The sequence below is a fragment of the Canis aureus genome, chromosome 27 (assembly GCF_053574225.1).
Source record: "Canis aureus isolate CA01 chromosome 27, VMU_Caureus_v.1.0, whole genome shotgun sequence".
NCBI classification, from domain to species: domain Eukaryota; kingdom Metazoa; phylum Chordata; class Mammalia; order Carnivora; family Canidae; genus Canis; species Canis aureus.
Window position 1 is genome coordinate 22229268 of NC_135637.1, and position 19391 is coordinate 22248658.

At 51.4% G+C, this 19391-nt stretch overlaps 1 protein-coding gene across 5 annotated transcripts in view; it reads right to left on the minus strand.

The window, feature by feature from the left end:
• Positions 1 to 18985, minus strand: part of WSCD2 (WSC domain containing 2) — a 119378-nt gene extending 100393 nt beyond the window's left edge. Inside the window, exon 1 of one of the 5 annotated variants that reach the window (XM_077876076.1) lies at positions 18849 to 18985. The gene's annotated coding sequence lies outside the window, so the exon portion shown is untranslated. Of the gene's footprint in view, positions 1 to 15860; positions 15994 to 17516; positions 17541 to 17827; positions 18006 to 18848 lie in introns of those variants that run through there. The other 4 variants (XM_077876079.1, XM_077876073.1, XM_077876077.1 and 1 more) reach the window with 4 other exon arrangements.
• Positions 18986 to 19391: the final 406 nt, after the last annotated feature.

Sequence of the window (19391 nt, forward strand, 5' to 3'; positions counted from 1 at the left end):
GTCTGGGAGAGACACCCAGGAGGGCCTGCCAGGCACAGGGAGGCCTGGATGTGACCCCGGAATTTGGTTCTAACTGGCTGCATACCTGGGCAAGTCCCTCCCAACAGAGATGATCTTGGTTCATCCACCTCTGAGCAAGAACCTCTCAGAAAAGAGTTCTGGAGCTGGATGGCAGTGATGGTACATTACAAATGTACAGTTGATCCCTGAACAACACAGTTTCGTAAATCCATAGAATTTTTTTTCAATACAATACACAATACGGTATATATACGTACTTTCTTTTCCCAATGATTTCATTATTAACAATTTTTTCCTCTAGCTCATTTTATTGGAAGATTACCGTATATGATATACATAACACACAAAGTATGTGCTAACCAGCTGTTGACTTTTAATCATTAAGAATTCCAGTTAAAAGGGGCACCTGGGTGGCTCAGTCGGCTGAGCATCCAACTGTTAATTTTGGCTCAAGTCATGGTCTTGGTGGTTTGGGATGGAGCCCCACATCAGGCTCTGAACTCAGTGTGGAGTCTGCTTGTCTCTCTCCCTCTGTTCCTCCCCCCACACTTTCTCTCTAAAATAAATAAATTTTTAAAGGAATTTATTGCAGGGACATCTGGGTGGTTCAGTGGTTGAGGGTCTGCCTTTGGCTCAGGGTGTGATCCCAGGATCCAGGGATTGAGTCCCACGTCAGGCTCCTGCAAGTAGCCTGCTTCTCCCTCTGCCTATGTCTCTGCTTCTCTCTGTGTGTCTCTCATGAATAAACAAAATCTTAAAAAAAATTGAATTTAAATTAAAAAAATAAAAAAAATATTGCAAGGGGGTCAGTACCCCAACCTCAGAATTGTTCAAGGTCATCTGTTTTAATACCACTGAACTATATGCTTAAAAATGGCTCAGATGGCAAATGTTAGGTTATGTGTACAGCTATCCCTTGAACACAGGTCAAAGGAGGGCTTGAAAGGTGGGGACGGAGGGCCACGCTGCAAACTTCTAGCGGCTACACTGGAAGGCTGGTTTGTGGCTCCAACAAAGGGGCTTTTCTTTCAGAGCTCAGGGAGGTCTGCTCAGAGTATATGCCTGGCCTGGCCACACTCAGGACAGGTCACCATCCACGTAAAGTACTGAGGACAGTCCCTGGCACACAGTAGGTGACTAATAAGTACTTGTTCGCTGAATTTCCACATAAGGAATGTACAGCCTAACGGGGAGGATACATAAATGGAAACACCGTCTAGCTGGGGCTATACAAAGAGATATGCAACATACTTGGGCTTCCAGAGGGCACCCATCTGTCTCTCAGGAAGGCTGGACCTCAGCTTCCCCATCTGTAAAATGGGCTGTGAACATGGCTTGGGGGCTAGCTGGCAAAAGCTCAGGCAATGTGGGTGCCTCTTACATGCTTCCACTCCAGGACCCTGGGAAAGCTTCCACAGAGAGGGAGAGAGAAGGAGATTAAAATCTGGGGGAATTAAAAAACAAAACAAAACCTGCAAAGCCATTGTTATCATCTTCCATCCCAGTACTGAATTAAGCCAACATTGGGTCCTACTGTCTTTGGCCAAAAAAGAAATAAAAGACCCTCTATTTGCTCAGGGCTTTGCTGACTTGACCTCGCCTGCACGTATGCTGTAACCCCCTAGTCCCATTCAGCCCAGTCCCCACCCCTACCACTGGGCTTATTGAGATCAAGGCTAAGGAGGGAGAGGTTTCTCATGGCTGGGGGGCCTGGTGAATTTTACAGGGTCTCCAGCAGGACGCTTGGAACTGCAGTCTTGATAATTAATGTGTCAGTGGGAGCCCTTTGATCATTTGTCCTCAGCAGACAAAAGGCAAAGGAAAGACTCTCAGGGGTGAGGCTATTATCTGAAGTGGGGTGGGGAGGGCTTGTGCCTCCTTGTCCCCTGCTTAGAAGTCAGCCTCAGACTCCAGAATCACATGGGTCCACTCCACCCTGGCTGTGTGACTCCAGGCAACTCACTCCACCTCTCTGATCCTCAGAGTCCCCACTGGTAAAAGCAGGATAATGACAGTAATCCATGATGTTGTCAGAGGCATTAATAAGGTGATCCATCCAAAACGTAGTGGCTGGCCCGTAGCAAATGCTCAATAATGGCAGTTAATGCCCTATGAGGGTATCTGATGCTTGAAAAAACTCTGAATATGGTGTCTAAGACCCAAGTGTGAGCCTGGTTCCATCACCATTACCATGAGATTTTTACTCACATCATTTAACCTCTCTGACCCTCCTCTGTTATATGATGGAAGGAGTACAAGCCCTGGAGAGGATTATGAAGAGCACCAGGATCATCACTGTAACAAACACGATGGCAGCTCTATTTATCGATCAAGTCTACTACTTAACTGTTTCCCAATCCTTGCTTTCCCTACTCGCTCAGGCCACCACCTCCCACTCATTCATTCATCCAACGGCTGTTCAGTGATCCACAGCACACCTGATTTACCTCTTCAACACACCAGGCTCTCACCTATCCCGCCTGTCAAGAATCCCATCTTTCACTCCCCCACCCACCCACCTTTCACTCCTGCCTGACCCTGTTCCTCTTGAAGGCTTCGGTTTAGATGTTACCTCCTCCAGGAAGCCTTCCTAGACACCCTCTGCTGGGTAAGGGGCCTCCTCTGGGCTTTCACACCACCCTCTACTTCCTCCACTGAAACACTGATCTCCTGGTTTGTAACTCCCTGCCTCCTCCACCAGGCCATGAACTCTGTGAGAGTGGGCATGAGAAGCATCTCTCTTACCATGGGCCAACCATCTAGGTTTGCCTGGGATTGAGGGGTCCCCAAGATGCTTAGACTGGAAAATCCAGACAAACCAAACCCAGCTGATCGCTCAAACTGTATTATTGAGGCTTTACAGAGTCTAGTCCAAGGTAAGCCCAATTCTCATTTGTTGATAGAATGGGGAGTAAGAGATTTACATATGTTTCCTAAATGGATGGATGAAGTTCATCAAGGAGTTAATAATCCAAAACCATCAGCCAGACTTCTGGAAGGCCCTGGAAGACCTCAACCCCATTGCATTCTGCTCCAAGCTCCAAGGTCCTATAAAACTCATAGTGTTTCTGCTCTCTAGCAAGGGCCCAGATTCAAGATCAGGATCCAGGCCCACCCTCCTGTCTGTAAAGAAAGGGAGGTCAAGGCCATGGGCAAACAGCCAGGATGGCAAGTCCAAAGACCTAATTCTTCTGGACCGAAAGGCCAGCCCACCCTGGGCAGCTCTCAGCTGCCCCACCTCAGGGCCCCAGCTCCTTATTCTTACACTGCCCCAGCCCTGTTATCTGACCCTCCATCCAGGACAGCTTATCTCCCTGTCTTTGGGTAGCCTGCAAAACTAGAAACTTGAAAATGCTTCTCGGGTTTTATTTTTCTCTTTCTTTCTTTCTTTTTCTTTCTTTCTTTCTTTCTTTCTTTCTTTCTTTCTTTCTTTCTTTCTTCTTTCTTTCTTTCTTTCTTTCTTTCTTTTTCTCTTTCTTTTTCTTTCTTTTTTTTTTAACTTTTTCTGGGGCAATCAACCCTCCATCCTTATCACATTCTGAAAAAAGGGGCTAATCGTGTCCTCTAGCCAGGTGGCCTCTGTGCCAAGACAAAAGCTGTTTGGGCTGTTCCTGCACCTGTAAATTTGGAGCTCTAAGAGGATTCTGGGACACACAGGGGGCACACTCCACACCAGAAGTAATCTGTTGCACTGGAAGGGGAGGCTTAAAAGAAGATAGCAGAGGGGGTCCTCTGTAGATTAAGGGCAAAGGGGTATATTTCAGGTGGGGACCCCCCCCAGATATAATTATCAGGGAGAGCTCAGGGGATCTTCTCGTGGGACCCATGAAAACAAAACAAAGATGAACAGTTTGGTGAACTGTTACACAATGAACACACGCTCACCTTCAGGGCAGGACAGAGAACAAGCCCCTTCCAGGCCCCTTCCCACCCCCCTGCAAAGTAACTGCCCCCTGACTACTGCAACCATTTTTCCCTTGCTTCACTTTACATGTTGACCTAAAGCAAGTAGGCATTCCTAAACTCAGGTTTAGCTTCTATTTCAAGCTTTTTCTAATGAGAATTAGATACTGTATGATTTTGTATGTCTGCTTTGTTTGCTTGGCATTATTTTGTGCATGATCCATCCTTCTCCAGCATGTAGCTGCAGCTTGTTCCTTTTTACTACTGTCTGCTACTCCATGGTGTGTTGGAACTTCCTTTTACTTGTCTATTCTATCATAAAGGACATCCAGGTAGTTTTTGGTTTTCTCACTAGTGTGTTATTATATAAGTAGACACGTATTATTACATACATACAGTCATATAGTAGTCCTACCAGTTGAAGAAAGAGAGAATACCTACGCAGATCCTGGTTATTGTTGAGTCTGTATCTCAGAGTGGAAGAGCAGATTAGAGGTGGTCTTAAGCCACTTCAGTAAATACCACCAAATGGTTTTCCAAAGCGGTTGTGCTAATTCATGCTCCCGCTGGCAGTGCATGAGGGTCCTCAGACCTCCTTTTACATTTCAGTTATTAATCACAACCTTTTGCTGCACCATGTGGCAGGCTTGGAGTGTGAGCACGGGAAGGGAGCTCAATAGCTTCCTGACCCCACCCGCACCTCCACTCCCACCCCGAGCAGGCAGCCTGGTAGGGGCAATACAGGGTAGTTAAATCATCACACAGTGCTGTAATCACAAACTCTGAAGAAATGACCTGGAGTTTGGAGCGCTCATGGCAGGAGAGATGTGACCTGGTCTAAGGGAGCTCCAGAGGAATTCTTAGAAGCGGTACTTCAGCCAAGATCCGGAAGGAGGAGTTGCAAATAATCCGGTGAAGGAAGGGTAGAGATGGAGAGGGAAAAACATGCTGGCCAAGTGGCACAGCATGTGCAAAGGCCCAGAGGTAGAAGGCATTAAGGTGAGTTCAAGGAGCTAGGGAGAGGTGCCTAGATGGCTCAGTCAGTTAAGCATCTGACTTTTGATTTTTGGCTCAGGTCATGATCTCAGGGTCGAGAGATCAAGCCCCGCATAGGACCCCATGTCTGTGGAGTCTTGCTTATGGTTCTCCCTCTCTGTGGCATTTGAGTGGCTCAGTTGGTTAAGCATCTAGCTCTTGTGGTTTCAGCTCAGGTTATAATCCCAGGGTCATGACAACAAGCCCTGCATCAGGCTCTGTGCTCAGCACAGAGTCAGCTTGAGGTCCTCTTGCTTTCCCTCTATCCCTCTCCCCACTCACACATTCTAAAATAAATAAAATTTTTAAAAATATACAAAATTTTTTTTTAAAAGTTTCTGTCTTGAAAGAAAGAAAAAAAAGAAAAAGAAAGAGAGAGCTAGGGAAAAAAGGCCAAGAGAGCTAGATCTAGACTCCATGTTGCTAAGGGGCCCTGGCACAGAGTGGGTACTCAGTACATATAAGGAGCATGACCATCTCCCCAGGTTGCTAGGGCTATAGTTTTGCAGGAGAAGCTAAGCTTGGCTGAGTACCTACTATGTGCCCGTCACCTCCTTAGGAGGCAGGAGCTACGAGGACACCCATGTTGCCAGTGAGAACACGGAGACTCAGAGAGGTACAGTGACCTGCCCTTAGTCACACAGCAGAGGGTGGGAGCCAGGATTGAATTCTCCCTCACCTGGAGGGATGGCCACTGAATATCTTCTTAGCCTCTGCATAGAAAGTTTTATACCAGGAAATCAATAGCGTGAAGCAGGAAATCAGAGAGAACATTAATAATCTCAGGCAGCAAAATGAACTCCTTCTAAGAGGTCACTCTCACCAAATTCCACCCAATCCACAGAGCCGTTACAAATGGTGCAGCTCAGAGTGAAAAGGTTCCTCCGTGGCCAACCACAGCAATGCCAAAAGCACACTGCCCAGGACCCAGGTTTCTAGAATAATGGGCCGGTATGTCTTCTGAGGTTATCCACAACATGAGCTCTGTTCGGTGAGGGCGGAACCAGCTCCACATCCCCCTCCCTGGCGACACCTGACTTTACAACATTGGCCTGAACGAACCCACAGACAAGCCTGCTTGGTCTGTCCTGTGTTTTAAGATCACCTGAATTAGGGGATCCCTGGGTGGCTCAGCGGTTTGATGCCTGCCTTTGGCTCAGGGCGTGATCCTGGAGTCCCAGGATCGAGTCCTGCGTCGGGCTCCTGGCATGGAGCCTGCTTCTCCCTCCTCCTGTGTCTCTGCCTCTCTCTCTCTCTCTCTCTCTCTCTCATAAATAAATAAATAAATAAACAAACAAACAAATAAATAAATAAATATTAAAAAAAAAAGATCACCTGAATTGGTGATCATTTATAAGGGGGTGAATTTTGCATAAAACCCTGGAATCCTATTGGAAACAATAATCGAGAAAGATGCGGGTACCCAGGACTCAGCACTCCCTGGTGACAGGGGGCAGGAATTAGAAGCAAGAGCCCTTGTAGGCAAGGCACCTGGTCTCTAGTTCACTGAGGTCCCTCTGCTCAGTTTCCCTCCCATGGGACCTACTACCCTGGAAGGGTCTAGATATACAACCTCTCCCCGCCTCGTTTGAGGCATTACAGCTTTTAGCTGGTGTATTGACACATGAGGTGGGGCTTGTTTGGGGACAGTGGCTTTCAGCAACCAAAGCTGGAAGGGAAGTGACAGGTCCAAGGCTCACAGCAGGCAACAGGATGTCCAGGCTAAGCATTCTGGTCAGAGGTGTCTCCCGTCGCCCCAACTACTTGCGGAGCCCCAGCCTGGCTTCTATTAGCCAGTAACAATCACCAGCGTGGCAGTGCTGCGGAGTCAGCACATCCTGAGCACCTGGCACACCTGGTCTCATTTCAGCCCTGCAGCACTGGTGCCAACTGGACAGCCTGCCAAGAGGTCATTTTAGTCTGACCAGCATTTGCTTCCCCTTCTTCAGTTAACTGGGTCCTGATTTTCCTTTGAGGACCAATCCCTCTCCCACTGTGGGTCTTGTGGCTCAGGAAGCTGCAGAGAGTATTCACCTGTCACAAGGCCCCAGGGATCATGTGACTTAGATTGGGTCCATAATGACTGGTTCCAAGAGGCCTGAAGGCTCAATTCCAGCACTTGCTGGAACTGGGCTTGCAGTTGGCATGATGGAGACATGGAGCTACTGATGGGCATCTGTGCCCAGAAAGAAAACAGCCAGAGCCAGTCTGAGTAGGAAGCCCACACAGAGAAAAGGAGAGTCAAAAAGCTATGAGGAAGGAAGAGAGAGCAGGAACACTGTTGAGCTCCTGGATCCAGCTACTCCTGAAGCCAGACTGCTAGTTACATAAGGCAATACATTGAGAATAAGAGTGTAATGATATTTAAGGTGGATTTTGTGTGTCTTACAATCCAAAGAATCCTGTTGAATATAAATACTGTCATTAATTTCCATTTTACATATGTAACTGGAGGCTAAGGGGACTGAAATAAATTACCTAAAGTCACACAGCTGTGAATCAGTAGCACATGAATTGAGATTCAGTCTAAACCTAACGCAGTTTAGTCAGAAATCTTGTAGGTCTCTTAATGGGCTGTCCATGTGCCTGTAGGAGCTAAAAGTTGGGGGTTTTCGGAACAGCACATGTTCAGAGCTGCTGGTAGTATGTTGGGGAGGCCAGAAAGGAGGAAAGGAGGCTGCACTGAGATGAAATATATAATTATTATTTAAATCAGTTCAGATGCCATAAGGAGAAAAATCAAAGCTTACCGTGGCATTTCCCCAGTGCCATTTTTAATTCTATCTTATCAAAACACGGCTGGGATTTGTTTTTCAAAAAGAAAAAAACTCCTTTAATTTAAAAAAAATTCTCTAATAAAAGTTAAAATAGCCCACAGGCCATCAGGTGACAATGGAAGGAAGACAGGGCACTTCAGCAACTTAAAGCAGATTAAAAAACTAATTTGTTGACTCTTTTTTCCAAAGCTCACCTCTCCCTTGGAAGGCCATGTGTTTTGCATAATGAGCCTGAATTCCTGAAATCACTGCTGTCTGCTCAGCTCCCTCTTTGTTGGGACTTCAATGGGCTCCCACCTCACATGGGGGTGCGGGGTATTTTTCTTGTTGCTCCAACCAGGGTTTAATGGAATCATTTCACTCTCTTGCTTAAAATCTTTACAAGGTTTTCCACTGCCAGAAGGATAAAGGCCAGAACACATAGGAGGCCCACGAGGCCCTGGGAATCGTCCATTTTCATTGTGTACCAGTTTCCTCCCACCCACCCAAAAGCCCTAGTGTCCATGTCCTTGGTTCATGCCATTCTCCTTCCCACCCCAGGGCCTTTGCACATGCTGCTTCTGTCTTCCCATTCTTCACCTGGGTAAACCTGCTCATCCTTCAAATACCAGCTGAATTTTTCTCTGTCTCAAGGCAGACTTCCTTTCAAATGCCCTAACTTGTACCCTCCCAGTGTCAGACACTTCCCTTCCTGACAGTTACCTTGAGTTGCAATTATATGCAGGAGAGCACCTTGGTTTTTTTCTCCATTGTCTTCACAGGGCTTGCACGCAGTAAGTGCTCGGTAAGAATTTTTTAAGCAAACAAATGGGTGAACCTCGATGGATGTGAGGGCCTAATATCAGCATGCCATGGCTTCTCTCAACACCTGGACTTCCTTTACTGCACCCTAAGCCCCAACCCATTCTCTCCCAGCTTGTGTAAAAATCTGCTTGCACATTCACCTTTGGGTGTGCATGACACCCTAGGCAATAGACCATGCTGTGCAGAGAACGGAGTATGGGCTCTAGGGTGGGACCCATGTTCAAATCCCAGCTCTGCTACTTTAGACTGTGCCTCTCTAGATGTGCGTTTTTTCTTTCTTTCTTTCTTTCTCTTTCTTCTTTCTTTCTTTCTTTCTTTCTTTCTTTCTTTCTTTCTTTCTTTCTTTCTTCCTTCCTTCCTTCCTTCCTTCCTTCCTTTCTTTCCTTTCTTTCCTTTCTTTCCTTTCTTTCCTTTCTTTCTCTCTCTCTCTTTCCTTCCTTCCTTCCTTCCTTCCTTCCTCATTCTTTCTTCTGGTTAGATGGCTTGTCAGTTGGGAGTCTCCTTCCAGGGCCAAGCACAGAACTTGGAAGCTCTGGTAGGAGGTAGGCACCCAATAAAGGTGTGCTGGCATAAATGAATGGATACCCAAGTATACTTCTGAATGGAAGAGAAAGCTCAAGTTCAAAGAGAAAACTGCCCAGAGATGCCCTGGCGGGTTTGAGGACAGTGAAGAAATTGGCAAATTCATCCCTGGTCCCGACCAGAGGCCTATGGATACTTTGATGATGCTGGAAGGAATCTAAGTTATGCCCATTCGAGAAAACGTCTTCTGGCTTGGATGATCATCACTGTGTACTTAATATACGCAGGGCATTTCCTCAGAGTCCCTATAACCCGCCACGGCAAGCATCATTGTTCCTGTTTTATAGGTGGGGAAATGGAGGCAAAGTGAGCTCAAACAACTTCCTGAGGCTCACTCAGCTTGTGAGTGAGACAGCTGCGGTGCGAACACAAGCCTATTCAACTGTGCAAGCCAAGGTCCCCACTCCTGAGTCAGACTGGAGTCAGGCAGGCCACTGGGCACGTATGAAGATGCCACTGTACTTCTTGGAGACTGTGGCACCTTCGAAGCTGGCTCGCCACTCAAGTCCATCCCAGCGCCCGGTGCTGGCGGGCCTTCCTGTGCACTAGCCACCCGATAGCCAGACCCCGCGTCCTAGTGCTCGTGCCAGCCTGGTTTCTGCAGGTGGCTGGCTTCCAGATGAGATCAACAAGATGGGAAGCAAACATCCCAGACACCAAGCGCGGACAGAGTGCTCTGGTGTTTGGCAGCCGCTTTAGCTCCTCTGTGGATGTCCCCATTTTACAGATGAGAACACTGAGGCAAGAGAGGGGACTACTCGCTGTTGGTAAGTGGCTGGCATCTGAACCCAGATTTGCCTGCCTGCAGAGAATGTTTATTTCTTTTTTTTTTTTAATTTTTATTTATTTATGATATTCACAGAGAGAGAGAGAGAGAGAGAGGCAGAGACACAGGCAGAGGGAGAAGCAGGCTCCATGCACCGGGAGCCCGACGTGGGACTCGATCCCAGGCCTCCAGGATCTTGCCCTGGGCCAAAGGCAGGTGCCAAACCGCTGCGCCACCCAGGGATCCCCTGTTTATTTCTTGAGTGCCTACCATGCGCCAGATACTTTTCTAGGTACAGCAGGGTATCATTCACCCGACACCATAAGAAACAGAGTTCTACGTAAGTGAATTTTCAGACACCTGAGGCATCAGACACAGAAACGTTGACCAGCTTAACCACAGGGATGGAAATATTTTATACAATGAATTATTCTTGACCCTTCACCCTGCCTACTGAATGGGGTTCACCGGTTCTTAGCGCCATCACAGAGCCCACATTGTTGCCGTCCTCTAATACCGCACCCTGCATCACACTGTTGTATAATTGGTTGCACGGTTCTGTAATATGGAGAGGAGCAGAAGCTACTGGGACGAGGGGGCACTTGATCCCTGTGCTAAATCCCCCCTAGGCTGTGATTCTTTTGTTTTCATGCTTATTTTCAAGATTTTTACTTTTATTTTTTTTAAGTAAACTCTACCCCCAATGTGGGGCTTGAACCTATGACCCCAAGATCAAGAGTTGCCACGTTCTACCAAGTGAGCCAGCCAGGTGCCCCTCGTGCTTATTTTGATAACCTCTTCATCTGTACCCTTGTTCTCAGGCTGTCAGCTGTCGTTCCTGGCTGTAGTCACCATGCTTTATCTACCATCCCATATAGGTCTGATTTGCTCATTCTGTAGGCTATAAAAGCCCAGGCTGTAAGTCAGGTTCCTGAGCTTATCAGAATAGTGTGCAAACTAAGAGTAAACAGGCTCTGAGTGAGAAATACTGGCTCTTTCCTGATATGGACACTGTGGCAATTACATGGGATGACTTTTTTGTTCCGTTTTATGTATAGTTGAGTTTCTAGGACAAAAGGCCTGCAATCATGATGGTTAAAGCTTTACAGAAATGAAAGCAAGTCAGATTGATCCAGAAATTCTGGATTTTCTCCCTGTCCAAGAGGTAGGCATTCAAACTACAAAGAATCCAGGCCAGTGGCTTATTGACTGACACCTTATCAGGGAGACACTGGGGCCATCTTGGCCCAATGGGGCTCACCTTGGGGACAGTCTAAGGGAAGGAGAAACACGAGTGGTCTGCCATCCCCAGAAACTTCTCCATGGGTCATCATGGCAAATGTCATGTGGCCCCAGCTTCCTGGAGGTTCCAGGACTGAATCCACAAAGCCAGAGCCCAGTGCACACTGCCCTTGTGCCCAGACCCATGTGAGCTGGCTGCTGTTCACAGGCCTAGAAGCGGATTCTCTGGCCATCTCCAGTCATTCATGCCCACCCAGACTGTGGGCTCGCCCACAGACCCACACTGGCCATCCTGAGTGGGGAAGGAAAGGCACTTGCTCATGGCCACAAAGTCAATGGGTGGCAGAGTGGAGACCCAGATGCCTCACTTCCCATCCAGAGGCTCTTCTCTTCTCTTCCCTTCTCTGGGTCTCCATCTCCCCATCTCAGAATTCTCCTGGTTCACCAAGTCAGAGAGTCTCTGGAGGTGCTACCCTCTTCCTAACCCCCTGGATCCAAGCCTCACGCACCACCTGACCCAGTGATTCAGCCAAGCGCACCAACTTTTCGCTTCATCACTCTTGGCCAATGCCCAGGACCCTGGCTGGGCTTTCTAAGCTCAGAGGTCAGCAATTTTTTTTTCTGTAAAGGATATGATAGTAAATATTGTAGGTTGTGCAGGCCGTATGGACTCTGTCACAACTACTCAACTCTGCAGTTGTAACTGGAAAGCAGTCATAGACAATACATGAATGAATGGCTAACCCCATGTCCCAGTAAAACTTTATTTATAAGAGCAGACAGGGGACTAGACTTGGCCTGTGGGCCATAGTTTACCAAGCCCTGTTCTAAATCATTCCCAGCGGGGTCCAGCACCTCCTCTAGGACAAAGGTAACTAACTTTTCCTGGTTTGCATGGGACTCTCCTGGTTTTGGCACTAAATCCTGCAACCTGGGGCGCCTGGGTGGCTCAGTGGTTGAGCACCTGCCTTTGGGCCAGGTTGTGATCCTGGGGTCCTGGAATTGAGTCCCACATCGGGCTCCCCGCAGGGAACCTGCTTCTCCATCTGCCTATGTCTCTGCCTTTCTCTGTGTGTCTCCCATGAATAAATAAAAATATTTTTTAAAAAATTTCTGCATCTTGAAAAACCTCACAGTTTCGGACAAAACAAAATGGTTATCACCCTATCTGGGATCCCGTGACCCCTAGTTTCTCCCATCTCAGTGTTAGTCTAGCTATGACATTCAACTGTCTCCTCCATAAGGAAGAGGAGAAAGAAAAAGAATAGGAGGCAGAAGGTCCTATGTGACTTCCCATGTGCCAGGCACCGTGTGAAGGGCTTGGTCAACACGACCTCCTTTGATTCTCCAACAGTCCAGGATGGTAGGGATGAAGCCGCTCTCAGGAAGGGGTCAAGATTGGACTGGATCCCAGTCTAATCTGCCTCCTTCTTTCTCTCCAAACTGTAAGCTCCTGAGGACAGAATTGGGGTCTCTCACCTGAATGGCCTTAGTGTCCAGCACACGGTATGATAATTAGAAGGTTCTGAGCAAATACTGATCATCAGTGATCACTCATGTTGAATGAATGAGTATGCCCATGAATGAATGAATGAGTGAATGAATGAATCATCCCTCAATCTGGACAGACACTTCCCATTTCTATGACATGATTATTTCCTGCCTATCCAAACTCCAGGCGAGGTAAGCAGAAAATGTCAAATATAGGTTATGCCGTCATTTCTGTCAAAATACACCTGCTGGCACTGGGGAGGCAGTATGACAACATATTAAAAATGTGGTCTCTGAAGTCGGGTGATCCGGGTGGAAACCCCAGGTATGCCTCTTCTGGGCCGTGTGATGAGACCGGCCAACTCACCTATCTGAGCCTCACAGCTTACAACAGAAGACGGTGCCCACCTCTGAGGGCATGGGGCACGGAGTCAGCTAAGGCCTCCAAAAACATGTATACATTGTCATCATCACCACTGTTGATGTTGATGAGCAGAAACAAGGTAGCGACGGGATATCCGGGCTGAGAAGTTTAAGTGTTCATTATGCAGCTCTGAACAAGCACCTGGGCCAAGCAGGAGATACATACGCATGCTGGTAACTGCACAAGCTAGCTAGAACCACAGCAATGGTGCGTAACAAACACCCATTAAACCCCAGGAACGTACAAGAAGGAGCATTTCCCTTACTAAGCTGTTTGTGGCCAGCAAGAGCCTAACTGAGCTAGGCTGTTTATTGAGGTTTGGGCTCAGGGTGGTTGGACACATGTTCATTCTGAGTGGGTGGCAGCTGCCGTGGGGAAGCTCCTCCCCAACTCATGGCAGAAACAGGGCGCCCTCGAGACCTAAGCTGGGAACGAACCCACCGTCACTTCCACCTCACACTAAAGACCAAAGCCAGTCAACATGGCCAAACCCAACATGAAGGAGCAGGGGCATAAACCCGGCCACCCCTTGAGTGAGGGAAATGGCAAAGTCTCCCAGCTAAGCGCAGGGGGGCATGCAGGAGGGAGGAACTGGGGTCAGTGGCATCTCCACCACAATCACCAAACACCAGCCAACCCTTGGAAAGGGGGCCCCACTGGACCTGCCCCCCTCACCAGGTTCCTCTTCGGCCCCTCTGCCTCATCAGCGTGTGGTTCAAATCTACAAAAGACCCTGAGTGCTAGCAATGGCACTCCTTGGGGACCCCATCCCCATCTTCCCAACATCTGGACCTGCTCCGGGGAGCCATTAATCTCGGGCAATTTCTTTCCTCACTTGATTTGTTTATTTAAGGAAAACAAGTTGCTCCTAATTAGAAGCACTGCTGTCGAGATGTTCAGTGCGTCCTGGGCTGTCTATTTTCAGACCTTCTGCCTAAAATTATACCTGTGCTCTTAACATCTGTGAGCTTGTTCGGCAACTGTCCTGCGTGCAGGCTTTCGGTGAGAGAGGCTGGAGGTGCTGTGGGAGCCCAGGGGGCCGGGCCATGGGGGACACGGGCTTCAGAGCAAAGGCACTTGGAAAAATGCACACACAACATCCCCACCACCTATTCGGAGCTGGCACAGATCACCGAGTCAACACTTGGCGTGTGCACAGCACAAACACAGTCCTGACCCGAGCAGCGGGGCAAAGAGTGGCTTCAAAGGTTCCAAGAGGTTTTCTGTTGGGAAGCTCTCAGCTTACATCCACCCCACACGCTCTTACACCTCTGCGACGGATACACAGACACACCTGTGGAAATGCACACACACACACACACACACGAGACACGCACAGAAGTTGCACTGCCCCACAGACAGGCAAACATGCTGCAGGCACACACACACTCAGAAACACACTCACGCGCAGGAGACATGCACAAAAGTTATACTGCAACTCCCACAAACACACATTCAGAGACACATGTACGTGGAGACACCCTCCAATGCGCACAGCAACCAACACACCAGATACCCATACTCAGAAACACACACAATGAGACACAAGCAAGCATGCAGTGCTACACACAGGAATGCACACTCAGAGACACAGGCATATATACAGAGATGCACAGGAAGTTTACCCTGCCATACACACAGGGATACACCCACAGAAGCACACATATATGTGGAGATACTCACAGGGGTTACAAACAGGTACACACACGTACACAGAGATAAGGAGGTGTGCAATGCTATACATACGTGGGCACAAAGGTACACTGAAAAACCTGGAGGCTGTAAGCACATACCACAGGTTCACGCTCACAGCATTGCACACGCATGCAGGCACTCACAAACACCCAGACACGTGCAGACAGCACACACGGCTGCTCATGCAGGCACCCAGACAGGCTTGCCCAGCCTCTCAAACGGGTTTCGCCACCCAGACCGCCTCCCCCACCAGACACATGTGTGCCGTAGTGCAGCCACACACCTACCTGGTCACAGACACACATCCAACTCATATTCACCCGACTGTTCAACACTCGCAAGCGTGTATGCGTACCCACACTTGCTGTGACTCACACAGGCACACATTCCCTTGCAGACACGCACACGCACACACTCAGAAATCCACAGAGAAGCAATGCCACAAGTACACACCCAGATCGACACTCTTCACATGTGTACACACACACACGCATAAGGTTTCTATATTCTGTCAGACATATGAACACGTGGGCACAGACCTGCATGAGATTACACTCATTTACACACAGGCACCTACACACGTCCACATCGTACGCCACCAAGAAAGCAAACCGTTCATGTTCTCAGAGTCCTAAAAGTCAAGCCCACAGGCCGAGCCAGCACCTGGCCTACTGCTTCTGCCCCAGTCCCTACCCCAAGCCCAGGAACTCACTCCGTGGCAGCCAAGATGAGGTCTGCCCTCCCCACCGGTGGGTTCCGCATGGACCCAGGGGACCCCTAGTTTGGGTAAGGACACAGAGGTCCCAAGCCTCAGAACCACTCAGAAATAAACAAGACTGACCAAAACTGCTGCCTTTCCCCATAATCTCAGCAACCATACCCCCTTACCCCAAACACGCACGCTCATGCATGCACACATATACCCAGGCACGCATGCACGCACAGGTGCGCGTGTGTGCACACACGGCACTTTCCCTAGCGCAGCTGTTCCTCTAGGGAACAACAGCTTCGCCCGTTCCAACAGCCTCAGCAGCCTGGGCGCCTGACGCCCAGACATACTGAACTTCTGGGCCCTGGGTCCTTGCACAGCTGCAAAGTTGAAGCCATGGAGACAGCTTACCTCCACCTTCTGTTGTCATGGCGACGCAGCAGCTGGGCGCACAGGCCCTCCCTAACTGCCCTGAGCTCCTCTCTAGGAGCTGCTGGCCCAGCAGAGCTTTTATGAGGAAGCAGCAAGGGGGTGGGGACTGCAGGTGTCAGCTGATTGGAGAGAACAAGGGCCCCCGCGGCCCCCCCCCCCAAGGATCACCTGGTGCTCAGGTGGGACCCAGAGAGCTTCCCTGGGGAAACAGCACCGCCTGCTCACACACAACACCCAAAAACGCAGCCCTGCTGCTGCATGCCCGAGCCGGCGGAGACCCAGTCTTCACCAGACTCTACGGTAAGCACTTCCCATGCACCATCCCAGTCGGTACCCCCCACCCCCAACACTCTTCCTCCCAGGAACCGTGAGTTCCCCATCTTGCGGAGGCCCACCGAGGTCTGGAGGGTGAAGTGACTGGTCAACCTCAGACGCATCCCACACCTCTCAAGTGCTACACCACATTACAGGATTTTGAAGATCTTGTCAGTGATGATCGCTCTGTGTCTGAGAAGTGCCTGAACTGGGACCTCTGAAGACACGTGAAATCTCTTCATTTTGCAGAAGCAGCCACCAGAGCCCAGAGAGGTCTAGTGATTCGCCCGAAGTCACACAGCACATTGCCAGCAGTCTCCAAGCTCAGTCTTCTGCCCCAGAGATGAGGTTTCCCCAGGACATCACCAGCGTCTGACCTCAGGTCTCGGCAGCCTAGGGAAGCAGCTCCTAGCATGGCCCTACCCTCACACCCCAAGAACTGGCCCAGGACCACACAGCAATGCTAGTCCCCAGGGGCAGATGCTCAGCCCCAGCAGGACCAGCACACTATTTTCAAACTTCAAGTCACAGTCAGAAGCACTTTCACCGCCTGCCTTACTGACCAAGCAGTCCATCCAGATGACCCCAACCCTAGGCTGTACCCCCCTGAGGCAGCACGATGCTATCTAGGAGGCTGTGGCCACAGGGGTGACTCCAAAATGCTCCTCAGAGACCAGGTGGCTCTTTGGAGCCTGCTTTTCATTAGGAAGAAGAAGAATTCAGCCAAACTCATGAGCTATGTGCTGGGCTCTGCAGAGCCTCTAGGGACCTGGAAAGGGTGAGGACTATCCACACCCTGAGCCACAGACCAAGACGCCCAGAGCCTCTCTCTATCCAACTGTCCACTCCAGCCCCTCTTTCCGCACAAAGTTTGTGCCTCCCCAGTGAATGATCTCCTCGAGTGGCCCAGGTAACTTCCCCCAAATCTTTTGCTCATCTCAGGAGCTGCAGGTGATGGGAGGTGATCCCCACCTCTGCTGCCGTCTCTGCCAAAGAAGTGAGTGGGCTCCTGTGATGACACTTGGGGCTGTGGGAAGGGCTTGGCCAGAGGCAGTCTGAGTGGGGGCCCGGCTCCCGTTGTCGCTCCTCGTCCTGACACACGCAGAGACACACGCGGGAATGGGCTGAAGCAAGCCTGCAAAGCACTCCCCACAAAGCCCATCCCCTGGGCGGCCCTGGGAGCTGCCTCCAGACGCCAGGACAACGCATGCACCCGAGGATCACCGCAACGAGCACCTCCCAAAGCCAACTCGAAAATATGACCGGCCCCTTCTCCTCCGGAACTCTGCCCCGGCGGAGCAAGGGGAAGTCGTGACTTACAGGGGCCCGGCGCCTCGCCCCCGGCCCAGCTCAGCCTCAGGAGGGGCACCCAGTGGGATGCCCGCAGGAAGGACGCTTGGATGAGCCGCAACCGCCCACCCTGCGCCAGAGGAGAGAAAGTTTGTCATTCACCCGGCGCTGGGCTGTCCCCGCTCCGGGCTCCGTCCTCACCGGGCTCTGCGCGCCGAGCCCCCGGCCCGCGGGGAGGCGGCGGGACCTGGGAGCCCGGATCGGGCGGCGATCGCCGGGCAGCGGCTCGGCGCCCCGCTCCCCCCGGCGGCCCTCGCCGGGCCCCGCGCCTCCGCCCTCACCTGGGGTCCGCGGCCACTTGCAAGTCCGCCCGCCGAGCCCGGCAGGCGCCGGGGGCTCCGGGGGCGCCGGGGGCTCCGGGGGCTCCGGGGCGCCTCCCCGGCCGCCGGGGCTGCAGCGGCATCCAGCGACGCGGAGCCCGGGCTTCCCTTCTCGCCGCCCAGCAGCCTCCGCCGGGCCGGGGGGCGCGCTCTCCGCGCTGGTGCAGGGGGCGCCCCGCGCGCCGCCAGCGGCAAAGTGCAAGAGTGTGCGCCCCGGACTGCAGCGGGCGGCGGCGGCCCGGCCGAGGAGGCGGTGGCGACGCCAGCCGGCGAGCCGGGGAGCGGGCGGCGGCGCCGAGGGGAAGCCCGGCTCCCGCGAGCCCGGCGCCCGGGCGGGCGGCACTGCGGGGGCCCCGCCGCCGCGACGAGGCCCCGCGCGGCCACCCGGCCCGGGGAGGTCGAGGCCGGGGGCGCGGGCGCGGGCGCGGGCGGCCGCCGGGCGCCGGGCTGGCTCCGCGCCTCGCCTCCCGCTCGCCTCCCGCGCGCCGCTCGCTCCGCGCCCGACCTCCCTCTCCGGCCGAGCTCCCCGCGCCGCCGCCGCCGCCGCCGCCGCCGCCGCCGCCGCCGCCGCCGCCGCCAGCAGCGCGCCTCGACCGGGCGCGCTCCTCGCGCGGAGCCACAGCGCGGCCGCCGCTTAACTCCTTGCGTGCCACCCGGCCCTCCCGCAGCCGCCGGCGTCAGGCCCCGGGCCTCGCTTTGCTCGTCTCTACAGTGGGCTCGCAGACCCGCGTCCGGGGAGGGCGGTGGCCCGCACAGTTGGCGGAGCCAATGGATTCTGCAAAGTGGCGCGCCGCAGGCACTGAGGAAGCACCCAGCAAAGGGCAGAGCATTTGCTGCCGCTGCTGCCGAGTTCAAGACACTGAGCACACGCTACCTTGCAAAGAGCCTACCCCTTTCGAGGGCAATTTGGTTTGTTGGTGTTGAGTCCGTCGTGTTAACAGGAAGTAGGTTTAAGCTGTGTAGCCTCGGGCTAGTCACTTACCCTCTCTCGCAGCCTGTTGCAGAAGAGCCCTTCTGAGCTCGGTGACCTTGGATCTCAGCATCCCTTTGAACTTCTGCATCCTCATCTGTAAAGTGGGGAGGATAGATACTGCCCACCTTGAGAGGATCTCCAGCAAACGTCGGGGAAGGGAGCTGCTCTCCTGAGAGCCCCCATTGAGAGAGGGTGTCTCCCAAATGCCAGGCACCTATCCAGCGTAGTTTCAAATACATCATCTCGTTAAGTCATGGAAACAACTCTAGAAGGCAGCTAGTTCCAATTCCATTTTTCAGATGAGAGATTTAGGGCCCCAGGAGGTGAAGTTCACCCGAGTTAGCGCAGCTAAAAAGTATGGGAGCTAGACCCTGGGCCATCTGACTCCAAAACCTGTATCTGTTAAGCTTGGGGCTGAAGAAGAAACCCTAATGTGGCCTGATCTTTTTTTAGGATGAACAACATGAATTCACATCTGCATTTCTTTACTTAGAGCACGTTATTTTCCCAATTATAAAAGACTTACCGAGGGGCACCTGAGTGGCTCAGTGG